This window comes from Ornithorhynchus anatinus, chromosome 1, assembly GCF_004115215.2.
Source record: "Ornithorhynchus anatinus isolate Pmale09 chromosome 1, mOrnAna1.pri.v4, whole genome shotgun sequence".
NCBI classification, from domain to species: Eukaryota; Metazoa; Chordata; class Mammalia; order Monotremata; family Ornithorhynchidae; genus Ornithorhynchus; species Ornithorhynchus anatinus.
The window spans coordinates 115,314,374-115,324,748 of NC_041728.1; the positions used below are offsets into that span (position 1 = coordinate 115,314,374).

At 51.3% G+C, this 10,375-nt stretch overlaps 1 protein-coding gene across 4 annotated transcripts in view; it reads right to left on the minus strand.

Annotated features, from left to right (window-relative positions):
* The window catches only part of PXYLP1 (2-phosphoxylose phosphatase 1), a 94,595-nt gene extending 87,866 nt beyond the window's left edge, over window positions 1–6,729 (minus strand). Inside the window, exons 1-5 of one of the 4 annotated variants that reach the window (XM_039912762.1) lie at window positions 6,697–6,729; window positions 5,720–5,789; window positions 5,205–5,263; window positions 4,887–4,980; window positions 4,380–4,459 (exon numbers count right to left, since the gene is read on the minus strand). The gene's annotated coding sequence lies outside the window, so the exon portion shown is untranslated. Of the gene's footprint in view, window positions 1–4,379; window positions 4,460–4,886; window positions 4,981–5,204; window positions 5,264–5,719; window positions 5,963–6,696 lie in introns of those variants that run through there. The other 3 variants (XM_029061848.1, XM_029061846.1, XM_029061847.1) reach the window with 3 other exon arrangements.
* Window positions 6,730–10,375: the final 3,646 nt, after the last annotated feature.

Consider the following 10,375-nt stretch of genomic DNA (forward strand, 5'->3'; position numbering starts at 1 on the left):
AGGGTAATCAGGTCGTCCCCCGTGAGGCTCACGGTTAATCCCCATTTTACAGATGAGGTAACTGAGACACAGAGAAGTGAAGTGACTTGCCCACTTCAAGTGGCAGAGTCGGGAGTCGAACCCATGACCTCTGACTCCGAAGCCCGGGCTCTTTCCACTGAGCCACGCTGCTAGGAGGGAGTGAGTTGATTGCCACAGAGCCAATGGTTACCGTTTGATGTGTAGGTAGATAGGCCATCACTGGCGGTTTTTGAGGAGTGGAGAGATGAGGATTGAACTTTCCTTTAGAAAAAAACCTTACAGAGACACTTAAGCCCATTTTATCATCTTTCTGATGGCTTCTGTCTCTCTGCCTTCAGACACGCCCATGTCACCGCTCTTCAAAAAAAAACAAAAACCCTTCTCCGGTCTCCAATACACCTTTCGGCCGTCGCCCCACCTCCTTCATCCTGCTCCAATCCAGACTCCTCAGTGGCCATTGGGCCGTATCTACACGCTGCCTCACCTTCGTCCTTGACACTCAACAACCCGGGCTTTTGTTCCCCTTCATTCGGAGACCGCGCTCTCCAATGACCTCCTTCTCACCAAATCTAACGGACTCTACTCTGTTCTGATCTTCTCAGCCGTCTCCGACGCTGGGCCACCTCCTCCCTCCAGAAACACAAACTCATCTCACCCCTCCTGGTTCCCCTACCTCACTGGCCCATCCTTCTCTGTCTCCTTCACCGATTTCTTCCTCTGCTTCCTGCTCACTAACCCTGATCATCCCTCAGGGCTCAGCGTGGCTCAGGGGAAAGAGCACGGGCTGGGAAGTCAGAGGTCATGGGTTCAAATCCCGGCTCCGCCGCTTGTCAGCTGTGTGACTTTGGGCAAATCACTTCACTTCTCTGGGCCTCAGTGACCTCCTCTGTAAAATGGGGATGAAGACTGTGAGCCCCACGTGGGACAGCCTGAGCACCTTGTATCCTCCCCAGGGCTTAGAACGGTGCTTGGCACATGGTAAGCGCTTAACAAATCCCATTAATTTTTTTTTCTGGGTCTCCTTCTCTTTTCAGTCGACTCTTCTATTCAAGCACAGGCCTGGGAGTCAGAAATCAAAAGTCCTTTATTTATATTAATGTCTGTCTCCCCCTCGAGACTGTAAGCTCATCGAGGTCAGAGAATGTGTCTATTATATTGTACTCTCCCAAGCGCTTAGTACACAGTAAGCCCTCAATAAATACAACTGAATGAGTGACAGGACCTGGGTTCCACTCCCGGCTTTGCCACCTTGGGCAAGTCACTTCACCTTTTTTTTTTTAAATGGTATTTATTAAGCGCTTACTCCGTGGCAGGCACAGTTCTAGGCGCTGCGGTAGATACAAGGTAATCAGGTGGGACACAGTCCCAGTTCCACATGGGGCATCCGGTTTAATCCCCCTTTTACAGATGAAGTAACTGAGGTCCAGAGAATTTGAAGTAACTTGCCCAAGGTAAAACAACAGACAGGTGGAGGAAAAGGAATTAGAACCCAGGTCCTCTTGAGCGGGCCCGTGCTCTATCCATTTGGCCAAGTTCATTTCTCTGGGTCTCAATTACCTCAGCTATAAAGTGAGAATTAAGACTGTGATTCTCATGGGGGATATGGACTGGGTTCAACCTGACTGGCTTGTATCTACCCCAGCACTTAGTACAGTACTTGGCATATAGTAAGCACTCAACTAATACCATTCAAAAAAGAAAAAAAACCTACGCTCACTCCTCTGGGGAGCTCGTTCACACTCTTGGCTTTTACTACCACCTCAATGCAGATGACGCCCAAATCTACCTCTCTAGCCCCAACCTCTCTCCATCAATCACTAGTATTTATTGAGCGCTCACTTTGTGCAGAGCACTGCATTCCCTCTTTGCAATCTCCAATCGCCTCCCACCTCCATGAAGACATTTCTAAATGATGATGATGACGGTATTTGTTAAGCGCCTACTATGGGTGTCCTGCTTGGCGCCTCAACGTCAAATGTCCGAAAGTGAATTAATCTTCCTTCCCAAATCCTCCCCCGTCTCAGGGTCGCACCTGGAGACTTTCCAGCCCTCTACCAGTCTCGGCTATGGGAGGGAGAGTCAAGCCTGCCCATTTCCATTCCTATCTTGGGCAGTGGCTAGAAGGTGGAGGGCAATCTGCTACAAGTCAAAACTCCCCCTGTGCTGGGCAGCAGCGGCATGGGAGAGGGGCCAGGGCAGAGACTCAAGTCGACTGCGCAAAAGGAGGCAACGGTAAATCACTTCCATATTTTTATCGAGAAAACTCTTTGGGTTCACTATCGGAAAGACTGCAGATGGAGGATTGGTGTTCTGGGAGCGATGTGTCCGTGGTGTAGCTATGGGTAGGAGATGACAGCATAAGACAACAATCCAAATCCTCTCCTCAATCTACCTTTCCCGTCACAACGGACACCACCTCCATCTTCCCCCTCGATCTACCATTCCCAGCACAACGGACACCACCCCCATCTCCCCCATCCCTCCAGCCCGTAACCTTGATATTATCCTCGACCGCTCCCTAGAAGTAGTATTTCTTAAGTACTTTACTAAGTACAAAGCACTGGACTACACTCTGGGAAAGAGTATATGGGTAGGAATCAGACCTCGTTCCTGGCCATCATGAGACTCCCCACCAACCCTGCGTTCAGTCTGTTGCCCAATCCTGTCAAGATTTCAAGAATCTTTCCCTTCCTCTCCACCCAAACTGGCAGCACACTAGCCCAAATATTGGTCATAGGCAGATTCGGCTCTTCATCAGCCTCTCCGCTGACCTCCCTCCCTCCAGCCTCGCTCCTCTCCAATCCTAACTCCATACGCTCCACCCATACCAATTTCCTAAAACACCGTCCTGCGGATGTCTCCCCGCATACCTCCAACGGCTACCCAATCCTTCCAGCATTGAAAAGAAACCCCTGATCTTTGGGTTCAAGGCACTCTGTCAGCTCTGTCCCGCCTTCTTATCACCAATCCTCTCCCAAAATACTCCTGTTCCCATGCTTCATTTTTTTCAACGGTCGGGGTTCTAGTCCCAGCTTCGCCACTTGTCTGCTGTGGGACCTTAGGCAGGTCACTTCACTTCTCTGGGCCTCAGTTCCCTCAGCTGTAAAATGAGGATTAAGACCGTGAGCCCTGGATGGGACAGGGACTGCGTCTAACCCGAATATCCTGTATCTACCCCAGCCCTTAGAACGACGCCTGGCACATTGTAAGCGCTTAAATACGATAATTATTATCACTATTATTATTATTATTATTTCAAATCAACCTAATCACCGTGTCTCATTTTTGTCTCTAATAATACTTTTGGTTCCGTTAAGCACTGTGTGCCAAGCAGTAAGTGCTGGGGCACCTACTAGATAATCAGGTTGGACACAGTCCGTGTTGCCCACGGAGCTCAAGGTATAAGGGGAAAGGAGAACAGGTATGAATCTCTATTTTACATGTGATAGGCATATGTACATATGTATGCATATATGAACATGTTCTATATGTTCTATAAGCATATATGAACATGTACATACATATGGGGAAACTGAGGCCCAGAGACGTTAAGTGACTTGTTCAAAGTCACGAAGCTGGCAAGTGGACAGGCCCAGGATTAGAACGCAGGCCCTCTGTCTCCTAGGCCCACGCTCTTTCCCCTACTCCCTCCACCAAACTCTGACACCTTCCCTTCTGCGTGCATTTCCCTCTCCTTTCACCTCCCACAAACAACTGCTCTTCCCAACTCCAAATCAATCCACCGCTCATATTTAGTGAGCGCTTACTTGCACAGAGCACCGAAATCGCATCTCCTCCAGGAGGTCCTTACGTACAAAGCTTTATATTCATTCCATTGCTTCCCCTTACCTGTAATGTATTTTAGTGTCTGCCTTCCTTACTAGATGGTATACTCCTAGAGGGCAGGGAACCTGCCTACAAATTCTCGTGCACGCCCTCAAATGCTTAGTAGAGTGCTCTGAAAATAGCAGGTGTTCAATAGATGTACTCTTGATCGACTGATGTTTACTGAGCGTCTACTATGAGCAGGCAGAGCCCTTTTCACAAGTACCGGGGGGGGGAAGGGAAGGATATTTGAAGCAAAAGACACTGTTCCTGTCCCCCCAGCTGGTAACAATTTTCCCATGGGCCTAAGGAAAATAGGTCCGAAGGACAGCAAATTTAAAATATTACCCCCCAAAACCCTTCAAAATAGTCCCGAGGGCCTTAGCTTCGGAGATGTGTGGAACTGTCACATGTTCGAACTACTTTCTCCAACTCTTGTATCTGTAAGGTTGGCAGAAACATCAGTAGACAACACACAATTAAAATCTTTGCTAATATCCTCCTCAGATAGTATGGGAAAATGCAGCTCTTACCTCTTCAAACTCCTCTACGGAACGCAGACGTAGTCAACGCTCGAGGCGGAAATTACGAGGCATGATATATCCTCCTTTCCCTAAGGAAAAAAAAAAATTAATTACTGCTACATGTCGTTCAAGACGGTTGAATGAAAATGAAAAAATAAGGGTCTTGGAAACGGCTCGCGTCGACCGTCGCCTTCAATTTTCATCGTGTCCGAAAGATGCTTTTGCCGCTCGTCCCCCTCGGCCACCCACAACGTCCGCCGTCGGCTTTAAGCCCCACTTCCGTGGCTGTCCAAATGGGACGTTAACGCTGGATTGAACTAGCCGTTGCCAAGAGGTGTTCATTTAATACCCCATTAAAATTGAATTATGCCTCCATTTTTACCTGCCGGTTTTTATTAGGTCCATTAATTTTTACGGATATATATGTTATAGATATATAAAACACCAGAGCTCAGTCACGGATAAATCTACTTCACCCCCCGCCTCTTCCCTGGTCACTCTGGAGTCAGGACGTACCGTCGCTACTTATCGTAACTCCCTTTCTATCCCAGCTTGGTTTCAGATTGTTCCCAGTGTTTTCTTGTCCTTTTTATTTTCTTGTTCTTCTCTTCTGGGGGAAAGGGGAAGGAGAGAAGGGTAGCAGGGTGTTGGCGGGAGAAGAGGAGGAGGCGGGTTGGGGGGGTATTGGATGGGCAGAACGGAGGAAGAAAGGCGGGCGTTCATCCGTCTCTTTCCAAAATAAAGAAAACGTACTAATCAGCCACACCATTATCTCTATTCAGAGAAACGCCGAAGGGGATAAAGTGGACTGTAATACTGACTCTGGATTCTCACCTGCTCCCGATGATTTAAAGCACCGACGCTGGTAACTTCAGCGACTGGACAAAACATACCTGGGGGTGAAAGAAAACACTACTTGGTAAGCAAATCCGATTTGGGGAAAAGAAAAAAAAAAAAAACGCAACCCCCTTCCCGAAAGAGATCCCTCCACAGACGCGATCGTCAGAAGAGAAACCGTTACGGGCGGCACCCGGCTCCGGCTCGAAGACGGGCACGGGAACCCTTGAAGAAGAAGAGAAAAGAGAAGAACGATAACCGCCTGCGACGGAGTCGTTCCGTCGTATTCGTTGAGCGCTCACTGGGGGCCGACCCCCGGACCGAGGGCCAATTAATACCGCATCTCGAGTCACCGATGGACCGGGCCATACTCACTCGTCCCTGCGGCTTTTAAGAAATCTGGATAGTCTCTCTAACCGGACGCCGGAGGGGAGAGAGAAATAAATGGATGAATAAATGAGTACAGGCGATCGCCGGTGTGCGGGGGAAAGGCACCGTGAGCCCCTCCTTACCTGTGTAGGCGCTCCCCTCCCCAGGAGTAGAAAGAAAAAGCCGATCCCACACTGGAGCTGACAATCCAGACTGCACAGTGGAGAGGAGGAGAGAGAGGAGGAGGAGGAGGAGGAGGAAAAAAGGGGATGGGGGATGGCGAGAAGGAGAGGGCCAGGGCCGGGGTCAGAGGTCAGAGGCAGGTCCCGCTTTGGGGCAGCAGGTGCTGGGCCCCTTTTGCTCCCACCAGGCGGGGGGTGGCGGGGGTGGGATGCAGGAGGGGGAGAAAAGCGGGGGGCGGCCGGGGGGACGGAGCCCCAACTTTTCCAGCTGGGGGGCGGGGGTTCCTCCGGCCACCGCTCCTGAGGGGCAGGGGGGCAGGGGAGCCGGATGGCAGGGGCTTAGAGGGGCAGAATGGTGGGGTGGTGGGGGGCAGGGGTTTAGGGGTTGGGGGCAGGATGGCAGAGGGCAGGAGTTCAGGGGAGCGGGATGGCAGGGGGGCAAGGGTTACAGGGGGTGAGGGGTTCAGGGGGCAGGATGGCAGGGGGGCAGGGGTTCAGGGGTCAAAGCGGGAGGGGGGCAGGATGGCAGGGGTTCGGGGGTGCAGGGGGGCAAAGGGGGCAGGGGGGCAGGGGTTAGAGGGGGTGAGGGGTTCAGGGGGCAGGATGGCAGGGGGGCAGGGGTTCAGGGGTCAAAGCGGGAGGGGGGCAGGATGGCAGGGGTTGGGGGTGCAGGGGGGCAAAGGGGGCAGGGGGGCAGGGGTTAGAGGGGGTGAGGGGTTCAGGGTGCGGGAGGACAGGAGGGCAGGGTGGTAGCGGGCCAAGGAGGAGGGGGGCAGGATGTCAGGGGCTCAGGGGGCAGGGTAGCAGGGTCTCGGGGTTCCCGGAGGCGGGGTTTGTGCGGGGGAGGAGGCGGAGGGTGCGTGTGAGTGGGTGCGCCTTAGAGGGAGGCTCCGCGGGCGGACGAGGGGCCCCCGACGCCGACGGACCCACACACCCACCCGACCCGCCGAAGGGCCGAAGGGCCGAAGGGCCGAAGGGCCGAAGGGCCGAACCACCAACGGCTCCGGGCCCCGCCCCCTCCCCTCCCCCTGTGGCCGTTGGGGCTTCGCGGGGGGCGGGGGGGGGGGGGGGGCGGAGGAGGGAGGGAGTCCTCCGGCGCCCCCTGGCGGCCGCCCCTCTGCCTCTGTGTCCGGGCGGTGGCGGCGGCGCTCCTGGCTTTGGGGTCCGGCCGGGCCGCGCCTCCCGCCGCCAGAACGTTCCCGCACAAACTCCCCACTGCCGCCCCCCCCGACCCCGACCCGGTCCCTCCCCGCTGTCTTTTCTTCTTCTTCTCCTCCTCCTCCCCCTTCCGCTTCTCCTTCTTCTTCTCCCTCTTCTCCTTCTCCTCATTCTTCTTCTCCTTCTCCTCCTCCTGAAGCAGCGTGGCGCAGTGGAAAGAGCGCGGGCTTGGGAGTCGGGGCGCATGAGTTCGAATCCCGGCTCTGCCACTTGTCGGCTGGGTGACTGTGGGCAAGTCACTTCGCTTCTCTGGGCCTCAGTTCTCTCATCTGCCAAATGGGGATGAAGACTGTGAGCCCCACGTGGGACAACCTGATCCCCCTGTGTCTCCCCCAGCGCTTAGAACAGTGCTCTGCACATAGTAAGTGCTTAACAGATACCAACATTATTAACATTATTATTCTTCTCCTCTTTTCCTCCTTCTTCCCTCTGTTCTCCTCCTTCTCCTCCTCTTTTCCTCCTTCTTCCCTCTATTCTCCTCCTCTCCTTCTTCTCCTTCTCTTTTCCTCCATCTTCCCTCTCTTCTCCTCCTCTCCTTCTTCTTCTCCTTCTCTTTTCCTCCATCTTCCCTCTCTTCTCCTCCTTTTCCTTCTTCTCCTTTTTCTCCTCCTCCTTGGTCTTCTGCCTCTTCTCCTCCTCCTTCTTTGCCTCCTCCTTCTCCTCCTCTTTTCCTCCTTCTTCCCTCTATTCTCCTCCTTCTCTTTTCCTCCTTCTTCCCTCTATTCTCCTCCTTCTCCTTCTTCTTCTCCTTCTCTTTTCCTCCATCTTCCCTCTCTTCTCCTCCTTTTCCTTCCCCTTTTTCTCCTCCTTCTTCTTCTGCCTCTTCTCCTCCTCCTTCTTTGCCTCCTCCTTCTTCTTTTCCTTCTCCCTCTTCTTCTTCTCCTCCTGCTCCTTCTTCTCCCTCTATTCCTCTTCATCTTCTCCTTCTCCTCCTCCTTTTCCTTCTCCTTCTTCTCCTCCTTTTCTCTGCTTCTACTCCTTCTCCTTTTCCTTCTTCTTCTCCCTCTTCTCCTCCTTCGTCTCTTCCTCTTTGCCTTCTTCTCCTCCTTCTCCTTCTCCTTCTTCTTCTCCCTCTTTTCCTCCTTTCCCTCCTCTTTTCCTTCTTCTTCTTCTGCTTCTCCTCCTTCTTTTCCTTCTTCTCCTCCTTCTCCTCCTCCTCCTCTTTCTTCTTTTCCTTCTCCTTTTCTTTCTTCTTTTCCTTCTCCTTTTCTTTCTTCTTCTCCTCCTCCTCCTCCTTCTTCTTTTCCTTCTCCTTTTCTTTCTTCTTCTCCTTCTCCTTCTCCCCCCAGCTTCCCCTCTGGACTGTAAGCCCTCCCTGACCCGTGGACAGCAGCTCCCGCTCTTTAGTCCAAGAGCCCACTCCAGTGCTCCGCACCCACTAAGCACTCAGTAAATGCGATTCAACAAAGGAATGCATGATTGAATTGCTGTATTGTACTTTCCAACCGCCTGATACAGTGCTTTGCACACAGTAGGCACTCGGTAAATACAATTCAATAAAGGAATGCACGAATGGATTGCTGTATTGTACTTTCCAAACGTTTGGTACAGTGCTTTGCACACAGTAGGCGCTCATTAAATACAGTTGAACAAACTGCTAGGCTGATCCCGTTGTCGGGCAGAGATCGTCTCTCTCTGTTGCCGAATTATACTTTCCAAGCGCTTAGTACAGTGCTCTGCTCACAGTAGACACTCATTAAATACAATTGAAGGAAAGAATTGCTGTGTTGTTCTTTCCAAGCGCTTAGTACAGTGCTCTCCACACACTAAGCAAGCACGCTTTTGATGCTATTGATGTGCCCATCTACTTGTTTTGTTTTGTTGTCTGTCTCCCCCCTTTAAGACTGTGAGCCCGTTGTTGGCTAAGGATGGTCTCTATTGATGAATTGTACATTCCAAGGGCTTAGTACAGTGCTCGATAAATATAATTGAATGAATGAATAAATAAATGCTATTGAATGAATAAATGAATGAAAAGCCCCCCTGGAGGGCAGCAGGTGCGGTCAAGTCTGCGGAAAGTTAGGGGGCGGGGGCTCCACCCTTCACACCCACCCTACCTAAAAACTAAAAAATGCCCCAGACCAGGAGAAACCTTTAATCTTTCTTTTTCAGGCACTGCCAATCGACCCATCAATGGTATATATTGAGCGCAGACTATGCGTTGACTATACTAAGTGCTTGGTAGGTTCAATTCAGCCGACTTAGCAGACCCGTTCCCTGCCCCTAGCGAAGAGGGGGTAGGCCCTGTTAATAAACAAGGAGGGGTCAATGCAGAATAAGATAAACATGCGGGAAAGAATGCCGAGAATTGGTATAAAGGCTTTCCTAAGAGTTAAGGTTGGCTGATAGGGGTATACGGTTTAAGGACGAGAACAGGTCGGAGGCGAGAAAGACCAGAGGAGATTCAGCCAGGAGGAGGACTTGGGGAGAGAGAGTCAATCTATCGTATTTACTGAGCGCTTACTGTGTGCGGAGCACTTTACTAAACGCTCGGGAGAGTACAGTATAACAGAGTTGAGAGCGAGCATGGGAGTAGCAGGTGAGGAGACCTAGCATAGAAGGTGGAGGGCTGTGAAGGTAAGAAGGCTTTGCCTGATATCATCGGTAATTTTACTTATTATGTCTGGAAGTTTATTTCTTATATCTGTAACTGTGTACTGCTATCTGCCATTTTATTAATTTTATTTGTTTGCATTGATGTCTGTCTCTCCCGCCCATCCCCACCCCCCAGATTGTGAGCTCATTGTGGACAGGGAATGTTCCCGTTTATTGCTTTATTGTACTTTCCCAAGTGCTTAGTAAGGTGCTCTGCACACAGTAAGCGCTGAATAAATACGATTGAATGAATTCAGAAGGAAATGGGCAGCTGTTGGAGGGTTTTGAGGAGAGAAGATACTTCTCCTATTGCTTCTACTATTACTGACAATAATGGTGATAGTCGTTAAGCATTTATTATGTGACTCTAAGCTCACTGTGGGCAGGCACTGTGCCTGCCAACTCTATTGTATTCTCCCACACGCTCAGTACAGAGCTCTGCACTTACCAAGCATTCAGTAAAACCACTGATGATGATAATGATGACGCCAAGCATTATCCTGAGTGCTGGGGTAGATGATACTGGTTAATCATACTGGCCACAGTCACTGTCCCACATCAGGCTCCCACACCAAGAGGGAAAACCGATATCAAACCCCCTTTTCCAGATAAGGAAGCACTTAGTACGGTGCTTTGCCCACGGTAAGAGCTCCATAAATACGATTGACTGAATTGAATGAATGAATGAATGAATGAGGAAACTGAGACCCAGGAAAGTAAAGTGACCCGCTCAAGGTCACAGAGCAGGCAAGTGGCAGAGCCAGCATGAGGAGCCCGGATCCTCCCGGGCCCACTCTCTTTCCA